This window comes from Miscanthus floridulus, chromosome 16 (assembly GCF_019320115.1).
Source record: "Miscanthus floridulus cultivar M001 chromosome 16, ASM1932011v1, whole genome shotgun sequence".
Classification (NCBI taxonomy): Eukaryota; Viridiplantae; Streptophyta; class Magnoliopsida; order Poales; family Poaceae; genus Miscanthus; species Miscanthus floridulus.
Genome location: NC_089595.1, coordinates 78,679,079 through 78,694,329, shown reverse-complemented (window position 1 = coordinate 78,694,329; position 15,251 = coordinate 78,679,079). Strand labels below are relative to the sequence as shown.

Sequence of the window (15,251 nt, the reverse complement as noted above, 5' to 3'; positions counted from 1 at the left end):
TCAAATTTGGTCAATATATAAAATGTAGAACAAGTCATGTACTTTGGCATAGAACAAAGCCTTGGTGTTAAAAGAAGGTTTAAACAACTTAAATAGAGTCTCCAATTTTGAATCAAGTTCACATTTCAGAGAATATTCTAAGTGCTGTAATAACAGCTTGGCAGTGCTGTTTTCAAACGTAATTACCCACTAATATAGGTTCCTCATGACCATAGACTCTTAATAAAAGTTGTAGATCAAAGCGAGGACGAGATCTTTTGTTTAGGACGCCACACCAAGATCTACAAGGAAATGGCCACAAACTGGATCCAAAACCAGCTCCCGGTTTTAGCCCGCCCACGGTTTCGCTGTCAGGTGCTCGATGAATTGCCCGAACGGAAGCCGCGCGTCCGTCACGCATCGCTAGCCCTCTGCTGCGTCACGTCCGGCCTCCTCTGCGCCGTCCACTGCCCCAGCTGTCCCCAACCATGTCTTGCTCCCCACGAAGCAACCAGCCGTGATCACGTCCGGCCTCCAAGCAAACATCGGACGCCCCGTGGTCCACGGCAAAATTCGCGATGCACGCACCCTCTCTCTCCAATTCCTCTCTCACCCAGATGACTAAGGTTCCTAGATAGCGCTTGGAGGAGGTTCCGTCAAAATCCGTTCACCGGAGAGCTTGCACCAGCCATTGCCATCTCCGCCGTCCGTCATAAGCACCGAACTGAGCTCGGACATGGCCGGCTCTTCTTCTCTCCCTACCTTTCACAGTTTCTCCTTGTCCCATCCTAGCCTTGATGTCCCGCACCTGACTTCTATACAGGTTCACGGGAGGATCACAAGAACGTCGGGAACGCCGTCTCCGCCGCCGCCATGGACTGAAGATCCGCCGCGCACGTGGACGACCTCGCTCCGGACTCCTCCAACCTAACCGATCCTTGCGACTGATGCTAGGTGAGCTCTAGTCCGTCACCATCCCTCCCTTTATCCTGTCCTGGCCATAGAGCCACCGGAACGTCGCCGTCGCCGTCGCGCCGTCACCACCGTGGGCGTACGCACGGGCAGCCACGCCTGGACGTTGCCGCTACTGTCCTGCTGCGCGTAGCTACTTCCCTCGGTCGCACGACCTCCTCTCAGTGATGCCGCGCTCCCGCGCGCATGCGCCAAAAATCGCCGGCGCCGCCGGACCACCGATGTGCCCCGCTCTATTTTGCGCCCGCACATGGCCCCGCCTCGAAGCTCCGTATCCGGGGAAATCGCTGGCACCCACGAGTGCGGCTAGCGTCTCTGGTGCCCACACACCACCCCCGGCCCCTCAATCGCCGCAGGTGTGGCCTTGTCCGCCGAATTTTGGCCGGCGCCGCCGCCCCCTATGCGGTGCCCTGCTCGGGTTCCCCCAGGGACTTGGCGAAACGAGAATAGAAATAAGTATAGGGGTCTCGTGCAAACTTTATGACTCGTAGGAATAGTATCAATGGTCGCAACGAGATTTAAAAACGAATGGGGTCCTATTCACAAAAATGCCGTCCCGCTCTGGGCCTCCCCACTTGGACCGGCCTGGTCAACCACGCTGGCTGGCTTCCTGCCGGACCAGGCCTGATGGGCCGTATTTGGTCTGAGCGCCCTTTTTCTATTTTTGCTATTTTATCAATTATCTAAATCGGCTTAGATCTTCTAAAATTCATAATAAATCAAATAAAAATCGTGAAATGACAAATCCAATTTTTTTAAACTCTACACAACCAGATATATGCAATGAACATATAAAATCACATGCTTTAGCGCAAAAGAATTGTTATGGATATAGATCTAAGTTGGCCTAGGATTTAATGTGTGTGAATTATGGAGACCGGTTCTGTGCTCCAAAAATTATGATTTTTTTGTAGTAGTTTAATCTCACTATTTATGACTTGTGATAAAAATTCCATGCTCATTGGATGCTGTATGAATGAATTATAGATTTGTCTTGTAAAATACTAGTAAGGGCTTAATAAGTAATTAAAAGAAATGTATAAATAGAAAATAGGTATCCAAATGGTGACCTAACTGTTTTTGGATTATATGAAACCTTTGTGTCTCTATGGAATCATATAGAAAGCTAGAATTATCATGTTATAGCTTAAATTGCAAAGTTATGTTAATATCATGTGATGAAATCTAGGTAGTTAGGTGTGTTAGCTTTCACATGTATTAATACAAGGTGATTAAAATGAGTAGTTGGGATTTTAGTCTTGTTGTGTTAAACTATCAACCATATAGGCTATAATGTAAGCTCCATATTTTCCTAGATGCAACATAGAGTCATGTGATGCTATGTATAAAAGACAAGCTACATACATGTGTTGTTGATAAATGCATGAATGTTTAGTAGAGTTAGTAACCTTGTCATGATAAACTCATCATAGGTTTATATGAACAAATGCCTATTGTAAACATATGCATGTGGGTGAGTTCATTAGCTTACACATGGTATGATGGTGAACTTGTTGTGTGATTGTAGATGGCACCATATAGCTCCTTTTGGATAGTATGACTAACATGTGTTGTATGCTCACATATGAACCTTTATATGTACATAATATTCATGCACTTATAATCTACATGTAACATAGAATCTAAGAGTAGTTAAGTTGGTTACCTTGTCATGTTAAACTAAGCACCACCATTATCACCAAGTACAACTAGCCTAACCTAGTTAAGCTAAGTCTCTCCTATTAGTAACTTTTGCATTGATGTAGTCACTTGTCCATGTAACTATTAAGTAAACCCATTTAAAATACTTGTGTGTGTATAATCATGGTGGCTTAATCATCTTCATGCACACTAGATGTATAGATGTATTATGTGATGTATTGATATGTTGTTAATAACAACTATGGAACCTAAGTAAAGCTAGTATAACAAGTTATAACTAAAAGTTATTTTCAATTTGTTAAGCATGCTAGTGTTCTTGTTCTTGTGATGACATTCATGCTAGTGTAGATTTCTTGTTCTTGTGATGACATCCATCATTTTGTTAGCTTTAATCACTAGAATGATATTACTTCATAAAAACAACTAAATCCAACTACCTTAAGTTATTCACATTTTTATACAACTTTAAGATAACATAAAGACAACTACATCACATGTGAAGATGAAGAAGACTTGAACATAACCTCCCTTAATTAAATCATATCATCCCCCTTATAAATAGAGACTCAATAATCAACTCACCTTTGAGTCCCTTAGGTGAGGATGAGAGTCGACGTATAAATAGATCGTTACTCTAGTTTATCTTGCTATGACGTCGCTCTTCTTCTTTATAGAACGTCTTGTTTATGCATCTTTTGGCATGCATGTGCATCTATGCATATCATATAGGTGCGATAATGGATCAATGGATAGGCTCAAGGATGATTGGCATTGAACCACAAGTTGGAGTAAAGGTTTTCTCACTAGAAGATGGTGGAATGGTTTTTTATTCAGAAGATGGTGGATGATCTAAAGATGCAGAATACTAACTTATAGTAATGTTTACCCCAAGGCAAGCCCCGATTCATATCCCAAGTTTTTAATCACTTTTCTATTTAATGTGCATTAAGTATGGGAGTTGTGTGAAACCTACATGCATAAAGATCCTAAACTATGAGTCATACTAGCTAATAGGTTCGTGTAGCTGTTGTTGCTTAGGGACTTGGTAGATGTGAGCAACCTACCGTTGCTCCTAATAGGTCCCACACTTCTTACCTTGTAATATGGAACTTGGGAGAATAATAAATCGAGACCAGGCAGGAATTGGTGATTGGAGAGGCAACAGGGCATGGCCCTGGTTGCATGGTTACTCCCGCCTGTGTCGATTGAGGACCGTCCGATGTTAGAGTGATGGTGAAGTTTGAACAGACCAACACATAGCAAGGTCTCGTGTATGGTTGATCGCGAAACCCATTACCTCTCTAAGCTCTAAGGGAACCTCGAGGGTTTGCCAAACCGCTACACCGGCCCCTCGGGTAGTAGTCGGGTGGTGGGAACCGCAGCTGTAACCATGAGTTGAGCTTGCTGTTGAGCATGGCTGGTGGGTCGAGTTCCTAGGGCAGGTCGGGTCGGTCTGGATCTTGGTTAGCAAGAGTCAGGAAGGGTTGCCCTATGCGAACCCGGTGCGGTAAGTACGGGCGTGTGTTTGGGTTTGCCCAATTGGATGTAAATCGATTGCAATCATCGTCTCTCCTCGGATATGGATACCACTTGGCCACTTTATACCATCGTAGTTAATGCAACTTAAACATGGATGATGATGGATCGGTGATGGGCATGGATACTATTCTGATTGCTTACCACATGCTTGAAAGTAGACTAGGTGCAAACATAGAATGGTCAGGTAATGAACCTAAATAGGATTGCTAAAACTTTAATATAAGGATGCACTTCTAGTAAGCTTTTGCAAAAGATAAAAGAACCAGCAAACCAAAAGCCCCTAGCATATCCTTTGAGAGTCGGGAGACTGCTCCCACCTTTGTCGGGTAAGTCTTGCTGAGTACACTCTAGTACTCAGGGTTTTATTTCCCCTTGTTGTAGGTAACAGGTGGACTTGGAGCTAACTCTGTGTGTGGATACCTCTTGGTGGGCTCAGTGAGGACGTCCTTTTCCGCTACAATCGTAGAAGATTATTTTATGTTTCTACACTTATATCATGATAAAAACTATTTTATTTTTGCTGCTTTTATAAAATGTAGTTATCTTCCGTTGCTTTTAGAAAAACTTCTTTTTGTAATACCTCTGATGTTGTAATCAATTAATGAAAGAAATGGTTTTGATGTTTTGAAGTTTTATCTCCTCATTTGTGATCCTGATGTAAACGTGGATTGTTTCGAGTTCTCCCATTGGGTGGGCTCGATAGACTACCGGGTTCGACTAGTCTCTGGTGCACTTAGTGTCAAATGGCTGACGAGTGAGTCGGGTATCAGGTTAGATCGGTCGGTTCTACCACAACTTTCCCCGATTCTGTTGTCACCAGTTGGCAAGAGAACTTCAAGGTGCTCTCTCACTTTAGTTTCTGTTGAAGTTGGGAAGCCAGTTTCTGAGTTGGTCTGCTCGGCCACTCTTTGCTGCTCTGTCTGCTCGGCGGTGTTTGGTTTGTGTGTGTTGGATCTCGTTGTGTATCTTTGGTCAGTACCAGGTACACCCAGCCTCTCTCATAGGCTTGTGGTCTTCTCTCGCATGCATTTGCTTTTGGGGTTTGAATCTGGGACAGCGGCTGAATATTTCTAGAAAGAAATTTAAGGCTCCTATTCACGCCCCCTTTGGTTGTTTGTTTCGGTCCCTCAGTAACCAACTATGGTGTTAGTATGACAAGAAAAAACCACAAAGGTTGCACCAAAATGCAAAGGACTTACAACTCAGAAACTACTAGTACGAGTGTCACTTATTAATAACATGGTATTCACGAAAGACTAAAATAGGTGACCAGAGGGGGCATGAATGGGAGCCTCAAATTTCTTTTGAAATATTCTATTGTTGTCCTAGATTCAAACCCCAAAAGCAAACACACACAATGAGTAATCCATGAGCCTAAGGAAAAGGTTGAGTGTTTCCAAGAAACACAGCAGGATACTCAAGAAGCAACATGCAAAACATCGCTGAGCAGATGGGGAACAAACTGGCGTCCCTAGCAGCACCGGACGTCTCCGGTGTAGAGCACCGGACAAGTCCGGTGGTCACCACGACCGAAACCCGAGAGCAGCAAAAATAGTTAGGCGAAAAAACATCGCACCAGAGGCGTCCGGTGCCTTGTAGCGACAGAACCCGAGAGCAGCAGGCTCTCTATAGCCTGACTCCAGTGCGACGTCCGGTGCACCGGATACCAAGGGTCTGGTGCACACTAGATGCTCTGGTGCTCCGCAAAAAACTCTGCAGAAAAGCGCAAGAACAGAGGACGAACACCATGTCACCGGACGTGTCCGATGCCCCCGACAGAAGTTCGGTGCACCCGAAAAACACACGGATAGATTCAAAATCCCTTGGATCTCGACCAAATGAACTCCAACTTCCACCAAATTTTGACCTGATGATCACAAGGAAGTAGAGAGGCTATCTCCAAGAGATCATCGCCTAAAACTTGGTCAATCTATGGGAATTTCAAATCTCGTGAAAGTCTAGTGTTCTTGAGCCCCAAAACAAAATCACCCCAATCTGTGTGCTCATGAGGATTCAATCAAATTCCTTCGGTAGAAGGGATCAACTCACGCCCTAGCACACCCCAAAACTCAAGATCGAAGCAAAGAGAGGGAGAAGGGAAAAACCAAGAGCAAGAACACGAAAACACAAATCACAAGTGCACGAATCCCGTTCTTGAATCCCAGAGGACAATGTGAGGTAAGGGCCTCACTTCCCAACACAAGGATTCACAAACGATTACACTGATGGATGGTTCTCAGTGGACCTCTACAGCAGCTAGAGAGAGAAACCCCTAAGCAGATGAAAATAAAACTAGAGAGGTGAGGATGAGTGGAGTCATCCTCCCATTATTTATAGGAGCTATTACATACTTTCACTTAGCCCCCTCTAATTCTAAATACCTACTGAGCGAACCAGCTAACCCTAAGGCATTCTGGCACAACTCTCCTCAAATCTAATCTGATGGCCTCGCTTCCTTCCTAGACTTGCCGTCGCCTCAACGAAACCTCTAGGATTTTGCCATGTGCTGTCTCGCTTCCCTCGAAAGCTTTGCCCAGGTTTTGAGGCCCAAACTCGGAAACTATCCCGCCGGTGGTTTTGAGGCTCAACCACCAAACCGCCGTGGGTAGCATCCTCCCAACGTGTCCCTCGCGTCCTGGACACATGTCCTGCCAGTCCTCGACCATGCCGACAACATGGCCCACCATGTTCTCCCGCTCATCGATGTCCTAGGTGTCAGCCATCGTAGCTAGTCACCTGGCTTCTTCAGTTCCTCGGTCAAGACCCATCGCTCACCCTTCACTGCTCTCAATCCATCGGCATGAACTTGCATGACCTTCACCTTTGTCATCGACTAACGCCTCCATGCTCCACACCTGCACACCATAAGCCAAGAGACATGTTGCATGCACTCACGCCTCAGTTAGTCACACCTGACTCAACCCAAGATGCTACTCCATTGACAATCACTCATCATACACTCGAACAACAAGGGCACATCTCAACCTTGTGTTTGCAATCTCCCCCTTGATGAATGCATTGTCAACACCAACAAACACAAAGATCAAAAGAACAAAACAAAAAGAAAAGAAAAACAAAGAACTCACTCAAATGACCAAAAGCCAACAAAAGCCAAAATAGGTCATTTGAAATGAGCAAAGCTTGGTTCCCAAAGAAATGGGCAACAATTCAACACGACCAAGCAAAATAAAGCTAGCCCTCAAGAAGAGGTAGCAAACAGGCTCAACACCACTAGCAAAAAATCAGAGCAAACGAGTGCAAACAAGCAAACTCTCCAAAACTCCGAAATAAAGCTAGGCCAACACAGCTAGGCCCTCTAGAAGAGGCAACGGCTCAACACACCTAGCAAAAACAACTCAAATGCAACTCCCATTGAATAGATGCAACTCCTCACAAATGAATGCACTCTCAACAAGGACTCCCCCTTGGGTGTATGTCTCCCCTTTGTTGATATAACAAGATATCGATCTTTTGTGTGTAACGCTCCCCCTTGTTGATAAATGCACTCATCAAGCACTCTTCTCCTTGTGCACAAAACTGCAACTCCCCCTCAAAATATGCATGGATGCAAGGGATGTAGTAAATGCAAGAGCTTCATGGTATAGCAATCATAATGAAAAGATGCTCTAAGTGGTGTTGTCCTATGAGTATAGCAACAAATACAAGTGCTAGCAGATGCTCAAACTGGTCATATGAAACAAAATGTACAAGTATAAGCATTTTGACCAATTTTAAGCATTTTAAAAAGATGTTCACCACTAAAGATAACACATAGCATATATAAGCAGGAAATCAACCTAGTGCTAACAAATGTATGCAGGGTGAACTATCCCAAAAAGCGGTCACTCAACATGCCAAAGATGAACCTAAACTTGTGTTATCAAATTATCAGAGTTATGCAGCATTACACAAGATTTAGTCAAAGCATGTGAGTGCGAGAGGTTGTAAACATTGTCAATGTCTAACTTTTCAACCGGGCCTGGCCTATGCTAGAAAGCAATTAGAAGCTGAAGGCACCAGTTTCGATCATCCACTACACTGCTCAAGTTCAACTCAAAGTGCAAAGAGAAGCAGTCTTGATACAGTGATGTGGCGACAAGTGCAAACCCATCTTGATCTTTTTCAATTCACTTATCTTAGATCATATTTTAGCACAATATTATTTTCACCAAGATAGTGAATGACTCATGCAGCAATGGGTTCTTGGCTACGCTTATGGCACTGGTGCTATCGCAAAGCAAAGGCACTCTCTCAAAGCTAAGCCCAAAGTCCCTCAGTGTGGCTATCATCCAAATCAACTGCAAGCAACAGCTAGCGGTAGCAACATACTCAGCCTCTGTAGTGGATCGCGCTATGCTAAATTGCTTGTGACAAGACCCCAAAATTTGACATGTCCTAGAAGTAGACTTGCGATCAAGACGACACCTCACAAAATCCACATTGGAATACCCACAAAGAGAAAGACTGGAAGAAGCAGAATACCAAAGCCCAAACTCCAAGGTAAGCTAAAGGTACCTAAAAATCCTCTTCATCGCTTGGCGATGAGAGGGGCATGGTGAAGCATGAAATTGAGCGCACAGACACACTGCAAAGTGTATGTCTGGCCTTGTCACCATCAAGTAAAGGAGGGAGCCAATCATGCTCTTGTACTCCTTCTGGTCCACCAGCTCACTGTCCTCATCGGCGTCCAACTCCGTCATGGTGGACATGGGCGTCGAAAGAGGCTTGGCCTCGACCATGTCTAACTTCTTCAGGATGTCCTTCATGTAATTGGTCTGATGCATGAACGTCCCATCTCAGGTCTGCTTGATCTAAAGCCCGAGGAAGAAGTTGAGCTCACCCATCATGCTCATCTCAAATTCCCTGCTCATAGTATCTACAAACTTGGCAACAAGAGCATGAGAAGAACCGCCAAAGATGATATCATCCACTTATATCTGAACTAAAAGGGTGTCGCTACCTTGCTTGAGGAGAAACAACGTTTTATCAACCGATCCCATTTTAAAACCCTTGGACAACAAAAATGTTTTCAGATGCTCATACCAGGCTCTAGGGGCTTGTTTCAAACCATACAAGGCTTTCTAGAGTTTGTACACATCATTTGGAAACTTGGGTTTTTCAAAACCTAGGGGTTGCCTCGCATATACCTCCTCCTCTATATACCCATTCAAGAAAGCACTCTTTACGTCCATTTGAAAAAGATTGAACCCTTTGGATGCAACAAAGGCAAGCAAGATCCTAATAGCTTCTAAACGGGCAATAGGGGCAAGGGTTTCCTCATAGTCTATCCCCTCTTTCTGGCAAAACCCCTAGGCAACCAATCTAGCCTTGTTCCTAATAACCACCCCATCTTCCCCTTGTTTGTTTTTGAAAACCCATTTTGTGTCTATTGGGTGACAGTCTTGTGGGGCTAGAACTAGGTGCCAGACTTGGTTTCTTTCAAAATTTTCTAACCCCTCATGCATGGCGTTTACCTAGTTAGGATCAGAAAGCGTGTGTCCAACATCTTGTGGTTCAAAAGATGCGACAAAAGCAGCATGAGCAAAATGGGAGAGAAATTGTGACCTAGATTGAGTGACTCACTCACCAATATCACCGATCATCTGCTGGGGAGGATGCATGGCCTCGATATGTCATGGCACCATCCTCGAAGATGTGGCCTCCCCCTCAACAGCAGTTGGAGTTCCTCCAGGTATAGCTGGTACTAACTCTGGCTCCATTGGCCCCCAAGAAGTAGAAGTCACATCGGGGCCGACCGTCGAAGTGGAGGTCATGGGGTCAACTGGGGTAGCAGGTGGGGGCTACTCGAGATCACCCCATTCTCCGTCCTCCTCATCCTCCACAAAGATACTCTCGCCCATCTCCCTTTCATCTGCATGCCCAAACATAGAAGTTGAACTAGGCATGGTTTCATCAAATGTGACCTCGTAGGTCTCCATGATGCGGTTAGTCTCTAGGATTATCACACGATAAGCACGAGAATGTAAAGCATATCCCAAAAAAATACCATCGGAGGATCTGGACTCAGATTTGTCCAACTTACCCTACTTGAGCACAAAGCAGCTGCAGCCAAAGACTCAGAGATGGCTTACCTTGGGTGACCATCCAAACCGCAACTCATCTAAAGTCTTGTGTAAATGAGCACGCAAGAAGACATGGTTTGAAACATAGCAGGCAGTGTTGATTGCCTCAACCCAAAACCTTCTAGGAGTCCTATGCTCATCGAGCATTGTCCTAGCCATCTCAACAAGGGTCTGATTTTTGCGCACAACAACACCGTTCTGCTGAGGTACATACAGCAAGGAAAACTGATGCTCAAGATCTAAAGAAGCACAGAAGGTTTCAAAATGAGTGTTCTTAAATTCAGTGCCATTGTCACTGCGTATAGCTCTCATGGCATGTTTAGGTAACTCATTTTGCAACCTCAAAATCAAGTCCCAAGAAAAATAAAAAGCCTCATCCTTCACCTCCATGAAAAACACCCAAGAGTAGCGAGAAAAACCATCCACGATCACAAGAACGTACCACTTCCCCCCAAGAGAGCGCACCCGAGCTAGACCAACTGTGTCCATGTGTAAAAGCTCACTGGATCACTTGGTCATCACTATGGTGATCGGGGGATGAGAAGCGGCAACCATCTTCCCATGACGACACGGGTGGCAAACAAGATCCTTCTCATACCTCAATTTGGGCAATCCTTGGATTAGGCCAAGAGAGCTCAACCTAGCAAGTAGATCAAAATTCAAGTGACCAAGCCTCCTATGCCACTTCCACAAATCTGAGGAAGGACCAGCCACCAAACACCGAGAGGGTCCAGAAGAGATAGAAAAATCAGCTCAAAAGACCCAGCCAAAAGGCGAAATTCGGCAAATCAAATCCTCCCAAGAATCCAAAACTCGAGAAAAGCCTTCTTAAAGCACACACTTAGCAACCACTGGCGCAGGCATAATGTCTGAGCTAGCCTTCTCAAGCACAGCTATCCTAGCAGTTTTTTTCCACTAGCTCAGACTGTAAACCAGGACAAGACTGACAAGCGCCCAACAAGCTAGATCTAGACTTCAACTCATCATGCTCATCTAGCATAGAAGAATACTCGGACTGCAAAGTGGTAATGGTCGACATGTAAACAGCACAAGCATCACACTCAGTCTCGTCGGTCACCACCACTAAAGAAGCTCTAGCAGTCTCAAGCTCCTTCTCTAAGGTCACAACCTTGTCCTTAACCTCCTTCCTATCATGAGCAGCATGCCTAAGCAACTTGTCCTGACTCTCTAAAGTGACGCTCAACTCATCTACCTCCTTAAGAAGGTCGTCGGAGGCCATGTCATCGTCGTCGCCCTTGTCGTTGCCGCCCACCGTCTCATCACCAAGCGCCATGGTACAAAGCCCTCCGGTGGTGTCGGTGAAGAAGCAGAGGTCGTTCAACTTGTCCTCGATCTTCCACTCGGACTCATTGTCGCTTGAAGAGGAAGAAGAACGATCTGAGCCAGAGTCATGGTCAAGGTCACTGAGGGAGGCGAGGAAGGTGTGCTCCTTGAGCTTGGCCCTATGGAGGTACTTTTGTTTGAGCGCCTCCTTGTCGAACCTCCCCTTGGAATTCCGCTTGCTAGAGGTGTACTCGCGCTTGCCCTTGCGTCGGTCGGAGGTGTACTTGTGCTCTTTAGCGTCCTGCTTGCCCTTTTTGGGGCAGGTGGTGATGAAGTGGTCGGGGTCGCCGTAGTTGAAGCAGACCTCCTTGCCTCCACCGGTTCATGCGGTTGTTGTGAAACCATGCAAACCGACTGGCCACAAGCGCCAACTCCTCGTCCCCAAGAGACTCAACATGCTCCTCTAAAATAGATAGCAAAGAGGACAAAGCAAACAAAGCAGGTGAAGGGTTAGCATAAGAACCACCAGAGAATAGGGCCATGGAAGAACCATTCGTATCCGTAAGCTTGGCCCGAGTCTGGTGAGCAATCTTAGTGGACCTGAGCTTGGAGAAAAGCTCATCCACGGTGAGGGTCTCATAGTTGGTCGATTCTGTGATCGCCTGAGCCTTCACCTCCCAAACCTTCGGATCAAGAGCATGTAAAAGTTTGAGAGCACTGAAAGCATCTAGGCCCCTAGTTGGGTTTCGGTGATTAATGACAATACAAGATTACTATGACTAACGTGTGTTTTGCAGAGGCAATTAAGTTAGGTCATGGTAATGGAGATCAATTGAGCAATCATGGATGTCATGCCCCTATGATGGAAATCATTTTGGTTTTCAAAGGATGGACGACAAGGTTAAGGATGACTAGTTCTAAGTGTCGATTGGAGTTAGAGAGACACTTAGAGTAGTGTAGGACTTTGTTTTTCCTTTGGCTGTACTATTAAGGGGGGTATGGACGGGTAGCTTGACCTAGATGAGTCTAGTGAGTTAGGTATGGTGCACACTTGCTAAGTCTAGCACTAGGTAGCTCCAACATTACCCTTAGATCAAATGGAGCAAACTTCATTCACATATGATCAAAAGTTGGAAGTGAATGGAGGGTCAAATACTGACCGGACGCGGGCTCCGGTGTGACCGGACGCTAGCCATAGGGTCCGGTCAGTTCATTTGACCGAGGAGATTATGTCTAGCGTGACCAGACGCTGAGAGGTCATGTGACCGGACGTTGAGGGCCAGCATCTGATCAACTCTAGTAAGGTTCTAGAAGAGAACATCTATGACTGGACGCGTCCGGTCAGTACTGACCGGACCCTAGGGGTTTAGCGTCCGGTCGAGTACAGTAAGGTTCTAGTGAGGGTAAAATGCGATCGGACGCATCCTGTCAGTGTTGACCGAACCCTGCCCAGCGTTCGGTCAACACTTAAACACTAATGTGCGGTTTGAACTGACCAGAGCATCCGATCAACATGACCGGAGCATCCGGTCACCCCGCAGAGGCACATAACAGTTCATTTTTTAGCCGGTGTTATAAATAGAACCTCCACTCATATGTGGGGGTGCTTTTGCTCATTCCAACAGCTGAGAAACACATTTGTGAGTGCCAAGAAGAGCAAGGTCCTAGTGAGGTGATTGAGATTTGAGAATCCAAGAGAGAAGCCTCATTAGTGAAGCAAGAGTAGCAAAGTGTGCATCCACCGTTCTCATTAGGCTTGTCGTGGTCAAGTGAGAGTTCGTGCTTGTTACTCTTGGTGATCGTCATCACCTAGATGGCTTGGTGGTGATTGAGAGCTTGGTGATCATCCGACGGAGCTTGTGTATGACCCAACTCAAGTTGTGAGCGGTTGTGGGTGATTCACCGCGATGGAGTATCGAAGAATCAACCCATAGAGAGCACTTGATCCTTGCGTAGATCAAGGGGGAGCTACACCCTTGTGCGGGTGCTCCAACGAGGAATAGTGGGGAGTGGCGACTCTCCAATACCTCAGCAAAATATCGCCATGTTTCCTCTCCTCTCTTTACTTTGAGCATTACTTTAAGCAATTCAATTCTTGTCATTTACATTCCTAGAATTACTATGCTAGAGTAGGATTGGAACTTAGGTTGCAAGTCTATTTGTGCGATAGAACATTAGAAACACCTTCTAGACACAAGGGGTTAATTGGGCTAACCATAGGATTTAATTATTGCAAGAAAATTTAGAATTAGCCCAATTCACCCCCCCTCTTGGGCATCTTGATCCTTTCAATTGGTATTAGAGCCTCGTGCTCACGTTTTTAAGCTTAACCGCTTAGAGCAAGATGTCTCATGGAGATGGATCTCCTCCTATCTTCAAGGGGGGTGATTTTCCATATTAGAAAATTCGCATGGAGGCATACCTAGAAGCTCTAGACGTTGGAATACTTAGAGCCGCCTCACATGGCTTCCCAAAACCTAGGAATCCCGCACAACTTCAAGGCGATGAAGTGAACTATGAAAAATGGAATGCAAAGGCTCGCAACACCATCTTTAGAGGCCTTTGCAAAGATGTGTTCAACCGCGTAAGGAACTACAAAGACGCCCATGCACTATGGTCGGACATTTGTGCGCTCCATGAGAGAACAAAGAGTGAGCATGAGGAACGCTATCATCTTGTCATGAAAAAGCTCAACTCTTTTGAAATGCTTCCTAAAGAATGCGCTAATGAAATGTATTCACGTTTGAATGTTCTTGTAGAGGAAGTCAATGGGCTTGGACTTACTCAAATATCACCATCTGACGTTGTAAGAAAGATCTTGAGTGTCCTCCCCATTGACAAATATGGGCATATTGTGACCGTGCTTTATCAAGGTGATCTTTCCATCGCTACACCGATACAAATCTTGGGAAAGATCAATGCTCATGAGATGTACATGCACATCACACCACAAGATGGCTCATCCTCTACCAAGAAGAAAGAGAAAGACTTAGCATTCAAAGCTAGCCAAGAGAAGGGCAAAGCAAGACTTGAGTATGAGAGCTCAAGTGATGATGAACTTGATGATGTAAGTCTTGCTCTCATGGTGAGAAAGACTACCAAGATGCTTAAGAAGCTCAACAAGAGTGGCATCAAGTTCGATGGCAAGAAGAAGAAGTTCTTCACTGACTCTAGAAGGAAGTCAATCTCCAAAATGGATTGCTTCAATTGTGGAGAGCTTGGTCATCTAGCACATCAATGCACCAAGCCCAAGAAAAACAAGTTCAAGGGCAAGAAAGATGACTCAAACAATGAAGATGAAGATAAAAAGAAGAAGAACAAGCCATACAAGAAGAGAGATGGCAAGAAGGACTTCCACAAGAGGAAGAAGAGTGAAAAGGCCTACATTGTCGGTGATTGGCTCACGGGCATTGATTCATCTAGTGGATCATCCGATGATGATAGTGACCATGAGAAGGTGGCCGCCATTGCTATTGATTCTTCATCATCTTCACCACCACCACCGCCATCATCCTCTATACACCTATGCCTTATGGCCAAGGGTGAACACAAGGTATCAAATAATGATGATAGTAGTGATGATGAGCATGCTAGTGATGGTGATAGTGATAGTGATGATGAATATGAATCACCTACTTATGATGAGCTTGCCACATTGCTAAAACAATACACTAAGATCATCATAAAGGCTAGAGCCAAAAATGAAAAGCTAGATGCTAAAAATGATTCTCT

The 15,251-nt window shown here is 45.2% G+C and overlaps 1 long non-coding RNA gene across 2 annotated transcripts; it reads left to right on the top strand.

The window, feature by feature from the left end:
* Positions 1–480: 480 nt before the first annotated feature.
* Positions 481–4,743, top strand: LOC136514510 (uncharacterized). Of its 2 annotated transcripts, none has more exons than XR_010773670.1 (3): positions 481–933; positions 3,343–3,505; positions 4,541–4,743. It is a non-coding gene; the product is annotated as an uncharacterized lncRNA (long non-coding RNA). The 2 variants fall into 2 exon arrangements; XR_010773669.1 differs by having other exon boundaries at positions 482–933; positions 4,534–4,743.
* The last annotated feature ends 10,508 nt before the right edge of the window (positions 4,744–15,251 follow it).